Source organism: Oncorhynchus clarkii, chromosome 13 (assembly GCF_045791955.1).
Source record: "Oncorhynchus clarkii lewisi isolate Uvic-CL-2024 chromosome 13, UVic_Ocla_1.0, whole genome shotgun sequence".
NCBI lineage: Eukaryota > Metazoa > Chordata > Actinopteri > Salmoniformes > Salmonidae > Oncorhynchus > Oncorhynchus clarkii.
The window spans coordinates 59,964,483-59,988,000 of record NC_092159.1 but is presented as its reverse complement, the minus strand read 5'-3'; the positions used below and the strand labels follow the sequence as shown (position 1 = coordinate 59,988,000).

The window sequence follows — 23,518 nt, the reverse complement described above, 5'->3', positions numbered from 1 at the left end:
CACAGACTACATGCTACATGCTAACTATGATACATTTGACTGTCATGTCACAGAATACATGCTACATGCTAGCTACGATACATTTGACTATCATGACACAGACTACATGCTACATGCTAGCTACGATACATTTGACTGACATGATGCAGACTACATGCTACATGCTAGCTACGATACATTTGACTGACATGATGCAGACTACATGCTACATGCTACCTATATATGATTTATATGACACTTACAGTGCATGCTAGCTACAGTTGAGTGGCATGGCACAAGTGTCATGCTATTCAAGGAGTCTGAGTGATGAGCTGCATTCTCAAATCAAATCAAATCAAATTTTATTTGTCACATACACATGGTTAGCAGATGTTAATGCGAGTGTAGCGAAATGCTTGTGCTTCTAGTTCCGACAATGCAGTAATAACAAGTAATCTAACTAACAATTCCAAAACTACTGTCTTGTACACAGTGTAAGGGGATAAAGAATATGTACATAAGGATATATGAATGAGTGATGGTACAGAGCAGCATAGGCAAGATACAGTAGATGGTATCGAGTACAGTATGTACAAATGAGATGAGTATGTAAACAAAGTGGCATAGTATAAAGTGGCTAGTGATACATGTATTACATAAGGATACCGTCGATGATATAGAGTACAGTATATACGTATGCATATGAGATGAATAATGTAGGGTAAGTAACATTTATATAAGGTAGCATTGTTTAAAGTGGCTAGTGATATATTTACATCATTTCCCATCAATTCCCATTATTAAAGTGGCTGGAGTTGAGTCAGTGTCAGTGTGTTGGCAGCAGCCACTCAGTGTTAGTGGTGGCTGTTTAACAGTCTGATGGCCTTGAGATAGAAGCTGTTTTTCAGTCTCTCGGTCCCAGCTTTGATGCACCTGTACTGACCTCGCCTTCTGGATGATAGCGGGGTGAACAGGCAGTGGCTCGGGTGGTTGATGTCCTTGATGATCTTTATGGCCTTCCTGTGACATCGGGTGGTGTAGGTGTCCTGGAGGGCAGGTAGTTTGCCCCCGGTGATGCGTTGTGCAGACCTCACTACCCTCTGGAGAGCCTTACGGTTGAGGGCGGTGCAGTTGCCATACCAGGCGGTGATACAGCCCGCCAGGATGCTCTCGATTGTGCATCTGTAGAAGTTTGTGAGTGCTTTTGGTGACAAGCCAAATTTCTTCAGCCTCCTGAGGTTGAAGAGGCGCTGCTGCGCCTTCTTCACGATGCTGTCTGTGTGAGTGGACCAATTCAGTTTGTCTGTGATGTGTATGCCGAGGAACTTAAAACTTGCTACCCTCTCCACTACTGTTCCATCGATGTGGATAGGGGGGTGTTCCCTCTGCTGTTTCCTGAAGTCCACAATCATCTCCTTAGTTTTGTTGACGTTGAGTGTGAGGTTATTTTCCTGACACCACACTCCGAGGGCCCTCACCTCCTCCCTGTAGGCCGTCTCGTCGTTGTTGGTAATCAAGCCTACCACTGTTGTGTCGTCCGCAAACTTGATGATTGAGTTGGAGGCGTGCGTGGCCACGCAGTCGTGGGTGAACAGGGAGTACAGGAGAGGGCTCAGAACGCACCCTTGTGGGGCCCCAGTGTTGAGGATCAGCGGGGAGGAGATGTTGTTGCCTACCCTCACCACCTGGGGGCGGCCCGTCAGGAAGTCCAGTACCCAGTTGCACAGGGCGGGGTCGAGACCCAGGGTCTCGAGCTTGATGACGAGCTTGGAGGGTACTATGGTGTTGAATGCCGAGCTGTAGTCGATGAACAGCATTCTCACATAGGTATTCCTCTTGTCCAGATGGGTTAGGGCAGTGTGCAGTGTGGTTGAGATTGCATCGTCTGTGGGCGGTAAGCAAATTGGAGTGGGTCTAGGGTGTCAGGTAGGGTGGAGGTGATATGGTCCTTGACTAGTCTCTCAAAGCACTTCATGATGACGGATGTGAGTGCTAGTAGTAGTCGTTTAGCTCAGTTACCTTAGCTTTCTTGGGAACAGGAACAATGGTGGCCCTCTTGAAGCATGTGGGAACAGCAGACTGGTATAGGGATTGATTGAATATGTCCGTAAACACACCGGCCAGCTGGTCTGCGCATGCTCTGAGGGCGCGGCTGGGGATGCCGTCTGGGCCTGCAGCCTTGCGAGGGTTAACACGTTTAAATGTCTTACTCACCTCGGCTGCAGTGAAGGAGAGACCGCATGTTTTCGTTGCAGGCCGTGTCAGTGGCACTGTATTGTCCTCAAAGCGGGCAAAAAAGTTATTTAGTCTGCCTGGGAGCAAGACATCCTGGTCCGTGACTGGGCTGGATTTCTTCCTGTAGTCCGTGATTGACTGTAGACCCTGCCACATGCCTCTTGTGTCTGAGCCGTTGAATTGAGATGCTACTTTGTCTCTGTACTGGCGCTTAGCTTGTTTGATAGCCTTGCGGAGGGAATAGCTGCACTGTTTGTATTCGGTCATGTTACCAGACACCTTGCCCTGATTAAAAGCAGTGGTTCGCGCTTTCAGTTTCACACGAATGCTGCCATCAATCCACGGTTTCTGGTTAGGGAATGTTTTAATCGTTGCTATGGGAACGACATCTTCAACGCACGTTCTAATGAACTCGCACACCGAATCAGCGTATTCGTCAATGTTGTTATCTGACGCAATACGAAACATCTCCCAGTCCACGTGATGGAAGCAGTCTTGGAGTGTGGAGTCAGCTTGGTCGGACCAGCGTTGGACAGACCTCAGCGTGGGAGCCTCTTGTTTTAGTTTTTGTCTGTAGGCAGGGATCAACAAAATGGAGTCGTGGTCAGCTTTTCCGCAAGGGGGGCGGGGCAGGGCCTTATATGCGTCGCGGAAGTTAGAGTAACAATGATCCAAGGTCTTTCCTCCCCTGGTTGCGCAATCGATATGCTGATAACATTTGGGGAGTCTTGTTTTCAGATTAGCCTTGTTAAAATCCCCAGCTACAATGAATGCAGCCTCCGGATAAATAGTTTCCAGTTTGCAGAGAGTTAAATAAAGTTCGTTCAGAGCCATCGATGTGTCTGCTTGGGGGGGGGATATATACGGCTGTGATTATAATCGAAGAGAATTCTCTTGGTAGATAATGCGGTCTACATTTGATTGTGAGGAATTCTAAATCAGGTGAACAGAAGGATTTGAGTTCCTGTATGTTTCTTTCATCACACCATGTCACGTTGGCCATGAGGCATACGCCCCCGCCCCTCTTCTTACCAGAAAGATGTTTGTTTCTGTCAGCGCGATGTGTGGAGAAACCCGTTGGCTGCACCGCTTCGGATAGAGTCTCTCCAGTGAGCCATGTTTCAGTGAAGCAAAGGACGTTACAGTCTCTGATGTCCCTCTGGAATGCTACCCTTGCTCGGATTTCATCAACCTTGTTGTCAAGAGACTGGACATTGGCAAGAAGAATGCTAGGGAGTGGTGCGCGGTGTGCCCGTCTCCGGAGTCTGACCAGAAGACCGCCTCGTTTCCCTCTCTTTCGGAGTCGTTTTTTTGGGTCGCTGCATAGGATCCACTCCGTTGTCCTGTTTGTAAGGCAGAACGCAGGGTCCGCGTCGCGAAAAACATATTCTTGGTCGTACTGATGGTGAGTTGACGCTGATCTTATATTCAGTAGTTCTTCTCGACTGTATGTAATGAAACCTAAGATGACCTGGGGTACTAATGTAAGAAATAACACGTAAAAAAACAAAAAACTGCATAGTTTCCTAGGAACGCGAAGCGAGGCGGCCATCTCTGTCGGCGCCGGAAGTCATTCATTCTACATGTCATGGTCAGTCACATGCTACACACAACATTTGAGTGGCACCCTAATACCACCCTAGTCCGCAGAATGTGTGTGCCTCTTCCCTGTTTATATTTCTGTCTCTCTTTCATCTCCCTCTCATCTCCCTCTCCCTCTCTCAATTCAATTTCATTTAAAGGGGCTTTATTGGCATGGGAAACACATGGTTCGAGGAATGTTGGCAGAGGCCCCATCTGATACCTGGTCTCAGTCTGGGTGGGCAGTACCCTCCTCGCCTCTCCCCTCCCCATTTCAACACAATCAGGGACTGTGAGACACATGGCCAGTGATGAGATTCAGTGTTTCACAGTTTATTTGATATATTCTGTAATTTCCTTTTTCCTAAATACCTAGTTACTACCACATGTCAAGTGTGCGTGTTTGTTGGTGGGTGTGTGTGTGTGTTCCTGCTTGCATGGCCTGTAACTCTTTATCAGTGAGATGTATTGACAACCTTAAAGGGATACATACCCATAGACTTCCAGTCATTGTGCTAACGCTAGTTAGCATTGGCCCGAGAAACTACCTCTAACTTCCTTCATAAAGAGACATAAAAATGTTATCCACAAGTTCATCTGACTCTGGGAAACTAGATAAAGGGTTTCATTGCCAAAATCCCAAAGTATCCCTTTAAGAGAAGAGGTTTTTCACAGGGGCAATGAGTTAACAGTGACAGGGATGTCGATACAGTTGACAAGGCCACCAGACTCTCTCAAAGAAGACGTTGAGGGTTACTGACTCAATTCCAGAGAGAGAGAAAGATACAATAGAAACACACATGTCACGAACGTCGTCAGGGAAATGACCGGACCAAGGTGCAGCGTGGTGAGCGTACATTTTATTTGATTAAGAATGTCACAAAACAAGAAACAACAAAAATGAACGAGAAGCTGACTAGGGCTATACAGGCCACTAACATGCCATCTGGCCTGGTTCTTGGAGCAGGCACCAGGTACACTGGGCCGTCCTGGCTGGATGGTTACCTAGATGGTTACCTTCGCCCGGCAAATGTGGGGCGCTGGCACAGGACGCACTGGGCTGTGCAGACGCACCGGAGACACAGTGCGCAGAGCCGACGCAGGATATCCTGGCCCGTAGTGACGCACTGGCGGCCAGATGCGCTGAGCCGGCACCACACGTCCTGGCTGGATGCCCACTCTAGCCGGCCGATGCGGGGAGCTGGAATGTAGCGCACCGGGCTGTGAACGCGCACTGGAGACACGGTGCCTGACCAGTACCACGCTCCCTACGGTAAGCACGAGGAGTTGGCTCAGGTCTCCAACCTGACTCAGCCAATCTCCTCGTGTGCACCCCCAAAACATTTTTTGGAGTGGCCTCCCGGTCTTTCGTGCCACCCGTGACCCTGTGTAATCCTGGGCCCTTTTACTTGCTGCCTCCGCCTTCCTCGCTGCTTCCACCTGCTCCCACAGCAGGCAATCCTTTCCCGCCAGGATCTCCTCCCACGTCCAGGATCCTTTCCCGTTCAGGATGTCCTCCCACGTCCAGGATCCTTTCCCGTTCAGGATGTCCTCCCACGTCCAGGATACTTTCCCGTTCAGGATGTCCTCCCACGTCCAGGATCCTTTCCCGTTCAGGATGTCCTCCCATGTCCAGTCCTCCTTACCACGCTGCTTGGTCCGTTTGTGGTGGGTAGTTCTGTCACGAACGTCGTCAGGGAAATGACCGGACCAAGGTGCAGCGTGATGAGCGTACATTTTATTTTATTAAGAATGTCGCCAACAAAACAACAAACACGAACGTGACGCTGACTAGGGCTATACAGGCCACTAAACACAGACAACTACCCACAACAGAAGGTGGCAAAACAGGCTGCATAAGTATGATTCCCAATCAGAGACAACGATAGACAGCTGTCCCTGATTGAGAACCATACCCGGCTCTCTATGGCCAGGGCGTGACAACACAAGACAGAGAGAGAGATTAAGAGAAAAAAAGACAGAAAGAGACTGAGAGAAATGGAAGATAGAGTGGATGAGAGAATGTCACTAAAAATGAGCGAAAGAATGACAGAGAGAGAGAGAGAGAAAGAAAACAAAAAGAGAGAAGCAATGTATTTGAGCCAGAAGGTCTGCCAAGCTGAGGACTGAACAGTGGCATCAGATTGTGTATGTTCCCTGTGGCTTCCACAGACATGTGGAGGCCATTCTGGTGCAGCGCCATATGAAGTTGATTAAATCTGTCCAGCCAAGAAAACACAAACACATCTCCAAGGCTCTCTCCAATACAATACGCCTCTCCACGCTCTTTTTGTCCCTCCTACTTTCTCTCTCTTTCCCTCTCTCACTCTTTCTCTCTCTCTTTCCCTTTCTCTCTTTGCCTCTCTCTCTCTCTCTCTCTCTCTCTCTTTCCCGCTCTCTCTCTCTCTCTCTCTCTCTCTCTCTCTCTCTCTCTCTCTCTCTCTCTCTCTCTCTCTCACTCTACCTCTTTATAACACTGCCCTCTCCTCACTTTCACCTGTCCTCATCTCTCCTCTCATCTCCCCCTCCTTTTCTCCTCTGTCCTGCAATAACGTCTTCCTCTACTTCTCTAAAACTGTATTTTCCTCTCCCTCCTCACAACTCTCTCCTTCAATACCCCGCTATCATGTACAATCCCTCACTCCTATTTTCCTAAACATCCCTGCCTGCAGTCCTCACTTTTCATCCCCCTCTCATCTATATATCCTTCCCCACTTCCTCCTAAGTAAACCTGCTCCCCTCTCTCCTTGAATAATCCAGCATTCCCCTCTCCCTCTTTCTCCTCTCCCTCCTTCCCCTCTCCCTCTTTCCCCTCTCCCTCTTTCCCCTCTCCCTCTTTCCCCTATCCCTCTTTCTCCTCTCCCTCTTTCCCATCTCCCTCCTTCCCCTCTTCCTCCTTCCTCTCTCCCTCTTTCCCCTCTCCTTCCCCTCTCTCTCTTTCCCCTCTCCCTCCTTCACCTCTCCCTCTACCTCTTTCCTTTCTCCCTCCTTCCCCTCCCTCTTTCCCTTCTACTTTTTTCCGCTCTCCCCTCTCCATCTTTCCCCTCTCCCTCTTTCCTTCCCCTCTCCCTCCTTCCCCTCAACCCTCCTTCCCCTCTCCCCTCTCCGTCCTTCCCCTCTCGTCCTTCCCCTCTCCCTCCCTCCTTCCCCTCTCCCTCTTTCCCTCCTTCCCCCTCCCTCTTTCCCTCTCCCTATTTCCCTTCTCCCTCCTTCCCCTCAACCCTCTTTCCCCTCTCCCCTCTCCGTCCTTCCCCTCTCCGTCCTTCCCCTCTCCCTCCTTCCCCTCTCCCTCTTTCCTCTCTCCCTCTTTCCATCTCCCTCTTTCCCCTCCCTCTCCATCCCTCTTGTACTGTCCCTCACTCTCTTTTGATTATCCATCTCTCTAATTTCCTCCTCCCTCTATCTCTGTCCTCCTGTACCCAGCTCTTCTCACCCCCCTTCACCCTACTCTCCTCTTCTCCCCTCCCCTCCCCTCCCCTCCACCTCTCATCCTTATTTCCCCTGCTCCTCTCTCTCCTTCCAAGACCAAAACAATAACCTAGGGCCAATAGGGATCTCCAGTTAGCTCTGGAGTTTAACCATCACAGGCACATGGATGCAGACACGTCAATTTCTGCTGTCTAAGCCCCTGTCAGAAAACACACACACACACACACACACACACACACACACACACACACACACACACACACACACACAGACCACACACAGGGGCATCCTAGGACCCAGCCAGTGACACACACAGTTCGTGGAGCCACTGAGCTGAGAAACACAGTGATGTCAGTGTGTTTGTGTTGATAAGAAGATACATTTAGTAGGAGCTGACATGCTTCAGTTTGAGAGAAGAGCTAAAGTCTACATTATATTCACCCAGAGCTGTGAGAGAACCACTGCTTGGCCCAGAGATATTGTTCCTCTGGGGTAAATAATGCTTTGTATGGAGTGGAAGTAAATTGAGTGAATGTGCTGAATGACTCTAAACATACATTCTCACCGTTCAAAATGAGAATAGTTTGTTACTTCCAGACACCTGTTTTGATTGAATAGAGCTCATCCATGTCATCCTTTATTATTATATGAGGTCAAATAAACTGTTTAAAAACAGACTCCAAAGCCCTGGGAATCAATGGAAAGCAGAAGCAGCATAACAGACATAAAACTATTTTATTTATTTAACTAGGCAAGTCAGATAAGAACAAATTCTTATTTACAATTACAGTCTACCCCGGCCGATCCTGGGCCAATTGTGTGCCGCCCAATCACAGCTGGATGTGATGCAGTCTGGATTCAAACCAGGGACTACAGTGATGCTTCTTGCACTGAAATGCAGTGCCTTAGACCGCTGCGCCACTCGGGAGCCCGGGTACAGTGTGTGTGATTCTCTCTCACTACTCTACTGTTGAACAGTGGGAATCAACCCAGCTCATCAGATTACCAGACATGCACTGATGCTACACTACTACTGATACTACACTACTACTGATGCTACACTACTACTGATACTACACTACTACTGATGCTACACTACTACTGATACTACACTACTACTGATGCTACACTAATACTGATACTACACTAATACTGATACTACACTACTACTGATGCTACACTAATACTGATACTACACTACTACTGATACTACACTACTACTGATCCTACACTACTACTGATGCTACACTACTACTGATACTACACTACTACTGATACTACACTACTACTGATGCTACACTACTACTGATACTACACTACTACTGATACTACACTACTACTGATGCTACACTAATACTGATACTACACTACTAATGATACTACACTACTACTGATACTACACTACTACTGATACTACACTACTACTGATGCTACACTAATACTGATACTACACTACTAATGATACTACACTACTACTGATACTACACTACTACTGATACTACACTACTACTGATACTACACTACTACTGATGCTACACTACTATTGATACTACACTACTACTGATACTACACTACTACTGATGCTACACTACTACTGATGCTAGACTACTACTGATACTACACTACTACTGATACTACACTACTACTGATGCTACACTACTACTGATGCTAGACTACTACTGATACTACACTACTACTGATACTACACTACTACTGATGCTACACTAATACTGATACTACACTACTACTGATACTACACTACTACTGATACTGCACTACTACTGATGCTACACTAATACTGATACTACACTACTACTGATGCTACACTAATACTGATACTACACTACTACTGATACTACACTACTACTGATACTACACTACTACTGATGCTACACTACTACTGATACTACACTACTACTGATACTACACTACTACTGATACTACACTACTACTGATGCTACACTAATACTGATACTACACTACTAATGATACTACACTACTACTGATACTACACTACTACTGATACTACACTACTACTGATGCTACACTACTACTGATACTACACTACTACTGATGCTACACTAATACTGATACTACACTACTAATGATACTACACTACTACTGATACTACACTACTACTGATACTACACTACTACTGATGCTACACTACTACTGATACTACACTACTACTGATACTACACTACTACTGATACTACACTACTACTGATGCTACACTAATACTGATACTACACTACTAATGATACTACACTACTACTGATACTACACTACTACTGATACTACACTACTACTGATGCTACACTAATACTGATACTACACTACTAATGATACTACACTACTACTGATGCTGCATTACTACTTATACTACACTACTACTGATGCTGCATTGCTACTTATACTACACTACTACTGATGCTACACTACTACTGATACTACACTACTACTGATGCTGCATTACTACTTATACTACACTACTACTGATGCTACAACACTACTGATGCTACACTACTAATGATACTACACTACTACTGATGCTGCATTACTACTTATACTACACTACTACTGATGCTACAACACTACTGATGCTACACTACTACTGATGCTGCATTACTACTTATACTACACTACTACTGATGCTGCATTACTACTTATACTACACTACTACTGATGCTACAACACTACTGATGCTACAACACTACTGATGCTACACTACTACTGATCCTACACTATTACTGATGCTGCATTACTACTTATACTACACCACTGATGCTGCATTACTACTTATACTACACTACTACTGATGCTGCATTACTACTTATACTACACTACTACTGATGCTACAACACTACTGATGCTACAACACTACTGATGCTACACTATTACTGATACTACACTACTACTGATGCTGCATTAGTACTTATACTACACTACTACTTATACTACACTACTACTGATACTACACTACTACTGATGCTGCATTACTACTGATACTACACTACTACTGATGCTGCATTACTACTTATACTACACTACTACTGATGCTACAACACTACTGATGCTACAACACTACTGATGCTACACTACTACTGATACTACACTACTACTGATGCTGCATTACTACTTATACTACACTACTAATGATACTACACTACTACTGATACTACACTACTACTGATACTACACTACTACTGATACTACACTACTACTGATGCTACACTACTATTGATACTACACTACTACTGATACTACACTACTACTGATGCTACACTACTACTGATGCTAGACTACTACTGATACTACACTACTACTGATACTACACTACTACTGATACTACACTACTACTGATGCTAGACTACTACTGATACTACACTACTACTGATACTACACTACTACTGATGCTACACTAATACTGATACTACACTACTACTGATACTACACTACTACTGATACTACACTACTACTGATGCTACACTAATACTGATACTACACTACTACTGATGCTACACTAATACTGATACTACACTACTACTGATACTACACTACTAGTGATACTACACTACTACTGATGCTACACTACTACTGATACTACACTACTACTGATACTACACTACTACTGATACTACACTACTACTGATGCTACACTAATACTGATACTACACTACCAAAAATACTACACTACTACTGATACTACACTACTACTGATACTACACTACTACTGATGCTAGACTACTACTGATACTACACTACTAATGATACTACACTACTACTGATACTACACTACTACTGATGCTACACTAATACTGATACTACACTACTACTGATGCTACACTAATACTGATACTACACTACTACTGATACTACACTACTAGTGATACTACACTACTACTGATGCTACACTACTACTGATGCTACACTACTACTGATACTACACTACTACTGATACTACACTACTACTGATGCTACACTAATACTGATACTACACTACTAATGATACTACACTACTACTGATACTACACTACTACTGATACTACACTACTACTGATGCTACACTAATACTGATACTACACTACTAATGATACTACACTACTACTGATACTACACTACTACTGATACTACACTACTACTGATACTACACTACTACTGATGCTACACTACTATTGATACTACACTACTACTAATACTACACTACTACTGATGCTACACTACTACTGATGCTAGACTACTACTGATACTACACTACTACTGATACTACACTACTACTGATGCTACACTACTACTGATGCTAGACTACTACTGATACTACACTACTACTGATACTACACTACTACTGATGCTACACTAATACTGATACTACACTACTACTGATACTACACTACTACTGATACTGCACTACTACTGATGCTACACTAATACTGATACTACACTACTACTGATGCTACACTAATACTGATACTACACTACTACTGATACTGCACTACTACTGATGCTACACTAATACTGATACTACACTACTACTGATGCTACACTAATACTGATACTACACTACTACTGATACTACACTACTACTGATACTACACTACTACTGATGCTACACTACTACTGATACTACACTACTAATGATACTACACTACTACTGATACTACACTACTACTGATACTACACTACTACTGATGCTACACTACTACTGATACTACACTACTACTGATGCTACACTAATACTGATACTACACTACTAATGATACTACACTACTACTGATACTACACTACTACTGATACTACACTACTACTGATGCTACACTACTACTGATACTACACTACTACTGATACTACACTACTACTGATACTACACTACTACTGATGCTACACTAATACTGATACTACACTACTAATGATACTACACTACTACTGATACTACACTACTACTGATACTACACTACTACTGATGCTACACTAATACTGATACTACACTACTAATGATACTACACTACTACTGATGCTGCATTACTACTTATACTACACTACTACTGATGCTGCATTGCTACTTATACTACACTACTACTGATGCTACACTACTACTGATACTACACTACTACTGATGCTGCATTACTACTTATACTACACTACTAATGACACTACACTACTACTGATGCTGCATTACTACTTATACTACACTACTACTGATGCTACAACACTACTGATGCTACACTACTAATGATACTACACTACTACTGATGCTGCATTACTACTTATACTACACTACTACTGATGCTACAACACTACTGATGCTACACTACTACTGATGCTGCATTACTACTTATACTACACTACTACTGATGCTGCATTACTACTTATACTACACTACTACTGATGCTACAACACTACTGATGCTACAACACTACTGATGCTACACTACTACTGATCCTACACTATTACTGATGCTGCATTACTACTTATACTACACCACTGATGCTGCATTACTACTTATACTACACTACTACTGATGCTGCATTACTACTTATACTACACTACTACTGATGCTACAACACTACTGATGCTACAACACTACTGATGCTACACTATTACTGATACTACACTACTACTGATGCTGCATTAGTACTTATACTACACTACTACTTATACTACACTACTACTGATACTACACTACTACTGATGCTGCATTACTACTGATACTACACTACTACTGATGCTGCATTACTACTTATACTACACTACTACTGATGCTACAACACTACTGATGCTACAACACTACTGATGCTACACTACTACTGATACTACACTACTACTGATGCTGCATTACTACTTATACTACACTACTAATGATACTACACTACTACTGATACTACACTACTACTGATACTACACTACTACTGATACTACACTACTACTGATGCTACACTACTATTGATACTACACTACTACTGATACTACACTACTACTGATGCTACACTACTACTGATGCTAGACTACTACTGATACTACACTACTACTGATACTACACTACTACTGATACTACACTACTACTGATGCTAGACTACTACTGATACTACACTACTACTGATACTACACTACTACTGATGCTACACTAATACTGATACTACACTACTACTGATACTACACTACTACTGATACTACACTACTACTGATGCTACACTAATACTGATACTACACTACTACTGATGCTACACTAATACTGATACTACACTACTACTGATACTACACTACTAGTGATACTACACTACTACTGATGCTACACTACTACTGATACTACACTACTACTGATACTACACTACTACTGATACTACACTACTACTGATGCTACACTAATACTGATACTACACTACCAAAAATACTACACTACTACTGATACTACACTACTACTGATACTACACTACTACTGATGCTAGACTACTACTGATACTACACTACTAATGATACTACACTACTACTGATACCACACTACTACTGATACTACACTACTACTGATACTACACTACTACTGATACTACACTACTACTGATACTACACTACTACTGATGCTACACTACTATTGATACTACACTACTACTGATACTACACTACTACTGATGCTACACTACTACTGATGCTAGACTACTACTGATACTACACTACTACTGATGCTAGACTACTACTGATACTACACTACTACTGATACTACACTACTACTGATACTACACTACTACTGATGCTAGACTACTACTGATACTACACTACTACTGATGCTACACTACTACTGATACTACACTACTACTGATGCTGCATTACTACTTATACTACACTACTAATGATACTACACTACTACTGATGCTGCATTACTACTTATACTACACTACTACTGATGCTACACTACTACTGACACTACACTACTACTGATGCTGCATTACTACTTATACTACACTACTAATGATACTACACTACTACTGATGCTGCATTACTACTTATACTACACTACTACTGATGCTACAACACTACTGATGCTACACTACTACTGATGCTGCATTACTACTTATACTACACTACTACTGATGCTGCATTGCTACTTATACTACACTACTACTGATGCTACAACACTACTGATGCTACAACACTACTGATGCTACACTACTACTGATACTACACTACTACTGATGCTGCATTACTACTTATACTACACTACTACTGATACTGCACTACTACTGATGCTGCATTACTACTTATACTACACTACTACTTATACTACACTACTACTGATGCTACACTACTACTGATACTACACTACTACTGATGCTGCATTACTACTTATACTACACTACTAATGATACTACACTACTACTGATGCTGCATTACTACTTATACTACACTACTACTGATGCTACAACACTACTGATGCTACATTACTAATGATACTACACTACTACTGATGCTGCATTACTACTTATACTACACTACTACTGATGCTACAACACTACTGATGCTACAACACTACTGATGCTGCATTACTACTTATACTACACTACTAATGATGCTGCATTACTACTTATACTACACTACTACTGATGCTACAACACTACTGATGCTACACTACTACTGATCCTACACTATTACTGATGCTGCATTACTACTTATACTACACTACTACTGATGCTGCATTACTACTTATACTACACTACTACTGATGCCGCATTACTACTTATACTAAACTACTACTGATGCTACAACACTACTGATGCTACACTACTACTGATACTACACTACTACTGATGCTGCATTACTACTTATACTACACTACTACTTATACTACACTACTACTGATACTACACTACTACTGATGCTGCATTACTGCTGATACTACACTACTACTGATGCTGCATTACTACTTATACTACACTACTACTGATACTACACTACTACTGATGCTGCATTACTACTTATACTACACTACTACTGATGCTGCATTACTACTTATACTACACTACTACTGATGCTGCATTACTACTTATACTACACTACTACTGATGCTACAACACTACTGATGCTACAACACTACTGATGCTACACTACTACTGATACTACACTACTACTGATGCTGCATTACTACTTATACTACACTACTACTTATACTACACTACTACTGATACTACACTACTACTGATGCTGCATTACTACTTATACTACACTACTACTGATGCTGTATTACTACTTATACTACACTACTACTGATGCTACAACACTACTCCGGCTGTATTACTACTTATACTACACTACTACTGATGCTACAACACTACTGTGGCTGTATTACTACTTATACTACACTACTACTGATGCTACAACACTACTGATACTACACTACTACTGATACTACACTACTACTGATACTACACTACTACTTATACTACACTACTACTGATACTACACTACTACTTATACTACACTACTACTGATGCTGTATTACTACTTATACTACACTACTACTGATGCTACAACACTACTCCGGCTGTATTACTACTTATACTACACTACTACTGATGCTACAACACTACTGCGGCTGTATTACTACTTATACTACACTACTACTGATGCTACAACACTACTGATACTACACTACTACTGATACTACACTACTACTGATACTACACTACTACTTATACTACACTACTACTGATGCTACAACACTACTGCGGCTGTATTACTACTTATACTACACTACTACTGATGCTGCATTACTACTTATACTACACTACTACTGATGCTGCATTGCTACTTATACTACACTACTACTGATGCTACAACACTACTGATGCTACACTACTACTGATACTACACTACTACTGATGCTGCATTAATACTTATACTACACTACTACTGATACTACACTACTACTGATGCTGCATTACTACTTATACTACACTACTACTGATGCTACACTAATACTGATACTACACTACTACTGATGCTACACTAATACTGATACTACACTACTACTGATGCTACACTAATACTGATACTACACTACTACTGATACTACACTACTACTGATACTACACTACTACTGATGCTACACTAATACTGATACTACACTACTACTGATGCTACACTAATACTGATACTACACTACTACTGATACTACACTACTACTGATACTACACTACTACTGATGCTACACTAATACTGATACTACACTACTAATGATACTACACTACTACTGATACTACACTACTACTGATACTACACTACTACTGATGCTACACTAATACTGATACTACACTACTAATGATACTACACTACTACTGATGCTGCATTACTACTTATACTACACTACTACTGATGCTGCATTGCTACTTATACTACACTACTACTGATGCTACACTACTACTGATACTACACTACTACTGATGCTGCATTACTACTTATACTACACTACTAATGACACTACACTACTACTGATGCTGCATTACTACTTATACTACACTACTACTGATGCTACAACACTACTGATGCTACACTACTAATGATACTACACTACTACTGATGCTGCATTACTACTTATACTACACTACTACTGATGCTACAACACTACTGATGCTACACTACTACTGATGCTGCATTACTACTTATACTACACTACTACTGATGCTGCATTACTACTTATACTACACTACTACTGATGCTACAACACTACTGATGCTACAACACTACTGATGCTACACTACTACTGATCCTACACTATTACTGATGCTGCATTACTACTTATACTACACCACTGATGCTGCATTACTACTTATACTACACTACTACTGATGCTGCATTACTACTTATACTACACTACTACTGATGCTACAACACTACTGATGCTACAACACTACTGATGCTACACTATTACTGATACTACACTACTACTGATGCTGCATTAGTACTTATACTACACTACTACTTATACTACACTACTACTGATACTACACTACTACTGATGCTGCATTACTACTGATACTACACTACTACTGATGCTGCATTACTACTTATACTACACTACTACTGATGCTACAACACTACTGATGCTACAACACTACTGATGCTACACTACTACTGATACTACACTACTACTGATGCTGCATTACTACTTATACTACACTACTAATGATACTACACTACTACTGATACTACACTACTACTGATACTACACTACTACTGATACTACACTACTACTGATGCTACACTACTATTGATACTACACTACTACTGATACTACACTACTACTGATGCTACACTACTACTGATGCTAGACTACTACTGATACTACACTACTACTGATACTACACTACTACTGATACTACACTACTACTGATGCTAGACTACTACTGATACTACACTACTACTGATACTACACTACTACTGATGCTACACTAATACTGATACTACACTACTACTGATACTACACTACTACTGATACTACACTACTACTGATGCTACACTAATACTGATACTACACTACTACTGATGCTACACTAATACTGATACTACACTACTACTGATACTACACTACTAGTGATACTACACTACTACTGATGCTACACTACTACTGATACTACACTACTACTGATACTACACTACTACTGATACTACACTACTACTGATGCTACACTAATACTGATACTACACTACCAAAAATACTACACTACTACTGATACTACACTACTACTGATACTACACTACTACTGATGCTAGACTACTACTGATACTACACTACTAATGATACTACACTACTACTGATACCACACTACTACTGATACTACACTACTACTGATACTACACTACTACTGATACTACACTACTACTGATACTACACTACTACTGATGCTACACTACTATTGATACTACACTACTACTGATACTACACTACTACTGATGCTACACTACTACTGATGCTAGACTACTACTGATACTACACTACTACTGATGCTAGACTACTACTGATACTACACTACTACTGATACTACACTACTACTGATACTACACTACTACTGATGCTAGACTACTACTGATACTACACTACTACTGATGCTACACTACTACTGATACTACACTACTACTGATGCTGCATTACTACTTATACTACACTACTAATGATACTACACTACTACTGATGCTGCATTACTACTTATACTACACTACTACTGATGCTACACTACTACTGACACTACACTACTACTGATGCTGCATTACTACTTATACTACACTACTAATGATACTACACTACTACTGATGCTGCATTACTACTTATACTACACTACTACTGATGCTACAACACTACTGATGCTACACTACTACTGATGCTGCATTACTACTTATACTACACTACTACTGATGCTGCATTGCTACTTATACTACACTACTACTGATGCTACAACACTACTGATGCTACAACACTTTTGATGCTACACTACTACTGATACTACACTACTTCTGATGCTGCATTACTACTTATACTACACTACTACTGATACTACACTACTACTGATGCTGCATTACTACTTATACTACACTACTACTTATACTACACTACTACTGATGCTACACTACTACTGATACTACACTACTACTGATGCTGCATTACTACTTATACTACACTACTAATGATACTACACTACTACTGATGCTGCATTACTACTTATACTACACTACTACTGATGCTACAACACTACTGATGCTACACTACTAATGATACTACACTACTACTGATGCTGCATTACTACTTATACTACACTACTACTGATGCTACAACACTACTGATGCTACAACACTACTGATGCTGCATTACTACTTATACTACACTACTAATGATGCTGCATTACTACTTATACTACACTACTACTGATGCTACAACACTACTGATGCTACAACACTACTGATGCTACACTACTACTGATCCTACACTATTACTGATGCTGCATTACTACTTATACTACACTACTACTGATGCTGCATTACTACTTATACTACACTACTACTGATGCCGCATTACTACTTATACTAAACTACTACTGATGCTACAACACTACTGATGCTACAACACTACTGATGCTACACTACTACTGATACTACACTACTACTGATGCTGCATTACTACTTATACTACACTACTACTTATACTACACTACTACTGATACTACACTACTACTGATGCTGCATTACTGCTGATACTACACTACTACTGATGCTGCATTACTACTTATACTACACTACTACTGATACTACACTACTACTGATGCTGCATTACTACTTATACTACACTACTACTGATGCTGCATTACTACTTATACTACACTACTACTGATGCTGCATTACTACTTATACTACACTACTACTGATGCTACAACACTACTGATGCTACAACACTACTGATGCTACACTACTACTGATACTACACTACTACTGATGCTGCATTACTACTTATACTACACTACTACTTATACTACACTACTACTGATACTACACTACTACTGATGCTGCATTACTACTTATACTACACTACTACTGATGCTGTATTACTACTTATACTACACTACTACTGATGCTACAACACTACTCCGGCTGTATTACTACTTATACTACACTACTACTGATGCTACAACACTACTGTGGCTGTATTACTACTTATACTACACTACTACTGATGCTACAACACTACTGATACTACACTACTACTGATACTACACTACTACTGATACTACACTACTACTTATACTACACTACTACTGATACTACACTACTACTTATACTACACTACTACTGATGCTGTATTACTACTTATACTACACTACTACTGATGCTACAACACTACTCCGGCTGTATTACTACTTATACTACACTACTACTGATGCTACAACACTACTGCGGCTGTATTACTACTTATACTACACTACTACTGATGCTACAACACTACTGATACTACACTACTACTGATACTACACTACTACTGATACTACACTACTACTTATACTACACTACTACTGATGCTACAACACTACTGCGGCTGTATTACTACTTATACTACACTACTACTGATGCTACAACACTACTGATACTACACTACTACTGATACTACACTACTACTTATACTACACTACTACTGATGCTACAACACTACTGATACTACACTACTACTGAGACTACACTACTACTGATACTACACTACTACTTATACTACACTACTACTGATACTACACTACTACTTATACTACACTACTACTGATACTACACTACTACTGATACTACACTACTACTGATGCTACACTACTACTGATACTACACTACTACTGATGCTACAACACTACTGATGCTACACTACTACTGATGCTGCATTACTACTTATACTACACTACTACTGATGCTACAACACTATTGATACTACACTACTACTGATACTACACTACTACTTATACTACACTACTACTGATACTACACTACTACTGATACTACACTACTACTGATACTACACTACTACTGATGCTACAACACTACTGATGCTACAACACTACTGATGCTACTCTACTACTGATGCTGCATTACTACTTATACTACACTACTACTGATGCTACAACACTACTACGGCTGTACTACTACTTATACTACACTACTACTGATGCTACACTACTACTGATGCTACAACACTACTGATGCTACACTACTACTGATGCTGCATTACTACTTATACTATACTACTACTGATGCTACAACACTACTACGGCTGCTGCATGCGGACATCACTTTGTTATACAACATGGCATCTGAATTTCAAAGGCTTTTCATGGGGATTGAGCTGCCTTCCGTCCAGATTTCTACAAATCTCGTTTAATTTTAGAAATAGTATATTTTGTAATTGTGCTGCCAGGGCAGGGTCATAGTGGATTATGCTGGCAAGGGGCACAGGGTTGAGTGAGGCAAATACCATGCCCAGTTGATATAAACAAACATTACCTGAGCACAAACCAGGGCCCATATTCACAAAGCCTCTCAGAGTACGAGTGCTGATCTGGGAACATGTGTCTTTTAGATCACAATGAAGAAGATGAGGGGCATTCCTGCTCTGAGATGGTTTATGAATACTGAGTCATGAGTCATATAAAGATTAGGAAGTAGGTATCCCGGCTCTGTCAAAGGTTTTTATGGGCATTAGGTGCTTATCTGTATAAACACTGAAGATCCTGAGCCTTCCAAAAAAGGAAGAAAAAAATGATCTCAACCCTAATACAGTATTTATACAATAGTATCCATGTGATTATTCACCTCTAGTTAGATGTCCAGTCGTCTCTAACTACAATGTGATTCTATTACAGATACAGTAATGAGAGTTAGGAACGTAGTGAAGTGTAATAACTCTTTCTGTATGACCGATCATGTCATTTATATACAGCAATATCTGTGATCTGCACTAAAAGAGACTTCAAAGAAGAAGAAGCTGGGACTATAATAGAAGAGATGTTCTTTCCTGTGTTTCTATTCCTGGATGAAGGACTGAATGATGAGTACTGGTAGAGGCAGTCCTGAGTGACGGATGTCATGGCGGTGGTACAGAGTCTCTTGTTGTGTGTGTGTGTGTGTGTGTGTGTGTGTGTGTGTGTGTGTGTGTGTGTGTGTGTGTGTGTGTGTGTGTGTGTGTGTGTGTGTTTAATGAGCACTCCTGGAGTGTATGGACAGGACTGTATTGAGCGAGATGTGAACTTCTGACTTGGGCTGTCAGCTAGAGAGAGCTGTAATAGAGACCTGGGGCTCCCTCTATTGGGCACATAGACACACAACAGGAGACAAGTCACTTCATTTACCCATGAACCAGATGTATACACTGAGTGTACAAACCATTAAGAACACCTGCTCTTTCCATGACATAGACTGACCAGGTGAATCATGTGACATCAATAAGGGATCATAGCTTTCAAGGACACTTGCTCTTTCCATGACATGACCGATCCATGAATCCAGGTGAAAGCTATGATCCCTTATTGATGTCACTTGTTAAATCCACTTCAATCAGTGTAGATGAAGGGGAGGAGACAGGTCAAAGAAGGATTTTTAAGCCTTGAGACAATTGAGACATGGATTGTGTATGTCTCGTGTCTTGCCCATTCATCCTCTAAATGAGCGAGACACAAGATTTAAGTGCCTTTGAATGGGGTATTGCTGGATCGAATCCCTGAGCTAAGGTCAAAATCTGTTGTTCTGCCCCTGGACAAGGCAGTTAACCCACTGTTCCACGGTGGGCCGTCATTGTAAATAAGAGTTTGTTCTTAACTGACTTGCCTGGTTAAATAAAGTTTAAATAAAGGTTACATTTTTTAAAATAAAGATGGTATTAGGTCCCAGGGCACGAGTTTCTGTCAAGAACTGCAACACTGCTGGGGTTTTCACGCTCAACAGTTTCCCTTGTGTATCAATAATGGTCAACCACCCAAAGGACATCCAGCCAACATAACACAACTGTGGGAAGCATTGGAGTCAACATGGGCCAGCATCCCTGTGGAACACTTTCGACACCTTGTAGAATCCATGCCTCGACTCTCTGTCTCTCTCTCTGTCTCTGTCTCTGTCTCTGTCTCTCTCTCTCTCCTCTTTCTCTCTCTCTACTACAGGGTTCTGTGACGGGTAGAGCTAAAGAGCATTTAGCTCCTAAAAAACAATGTCTGCTAATATATTATATCTCCCCTTTATCAAATAATCCAGAACTTTTACTATGATCTCTGCTAATTGACATGCCGACACTAACGTCAGTGATGTATCCTCAGCCAACCTCAACTCCTGAATATTTAGATGTAGGAACCCTATAAATCTGTGCTCTGCTCACATCAGCTTAGTCTGAGTCTGAGTGATTACATTTGAATATGCATAGTAGTGTGTCTGAGAATGACTTGTGATTATCTCTTTCCTCGAGTTAAGTAGAATGCTAATATTCCACACAATCCTTCTCTGGGCTTTTCAAAGACAGCAATTTATCCATTTATTTTCTCTTTGTTTAGTTCACTCTCCATCGCTCATGAGTTGAAGATTGGACGTTTTTAAGTGTCACAGCTTTAGATGTGTGTTTCAGAGGTGTTCATAAGGTCGTATCTTAGGCATATCCTCACATCTTGTGAAGATATCTCTTCTCTCTGTGTCACATCTTGTGAAGATATCTCTTCTCTCTGTGTCACATCTTGTGAAGATATCTCTCTGTGCTCTGGGTAGTCTCTTTGTACCGGATCATCTGGATGGGTTGACAGTTTTTTGT

General features: G+C 41.3%; 1 protein-coding gene across 1 annotated transcript in view; it reads left to right on the top strand.

Annotated features, from left to right (window-relative positions):
• Nucleotides 1-23,518, top strand: part of LOC139365185 (protein kinase C, alpha, b) — a 230,042-nt gene that overhangs the window by 173,551 nt on the left and 32,973 nt on the right. The gene's annotated exons all lie outside the window — the stretch shown is intronic.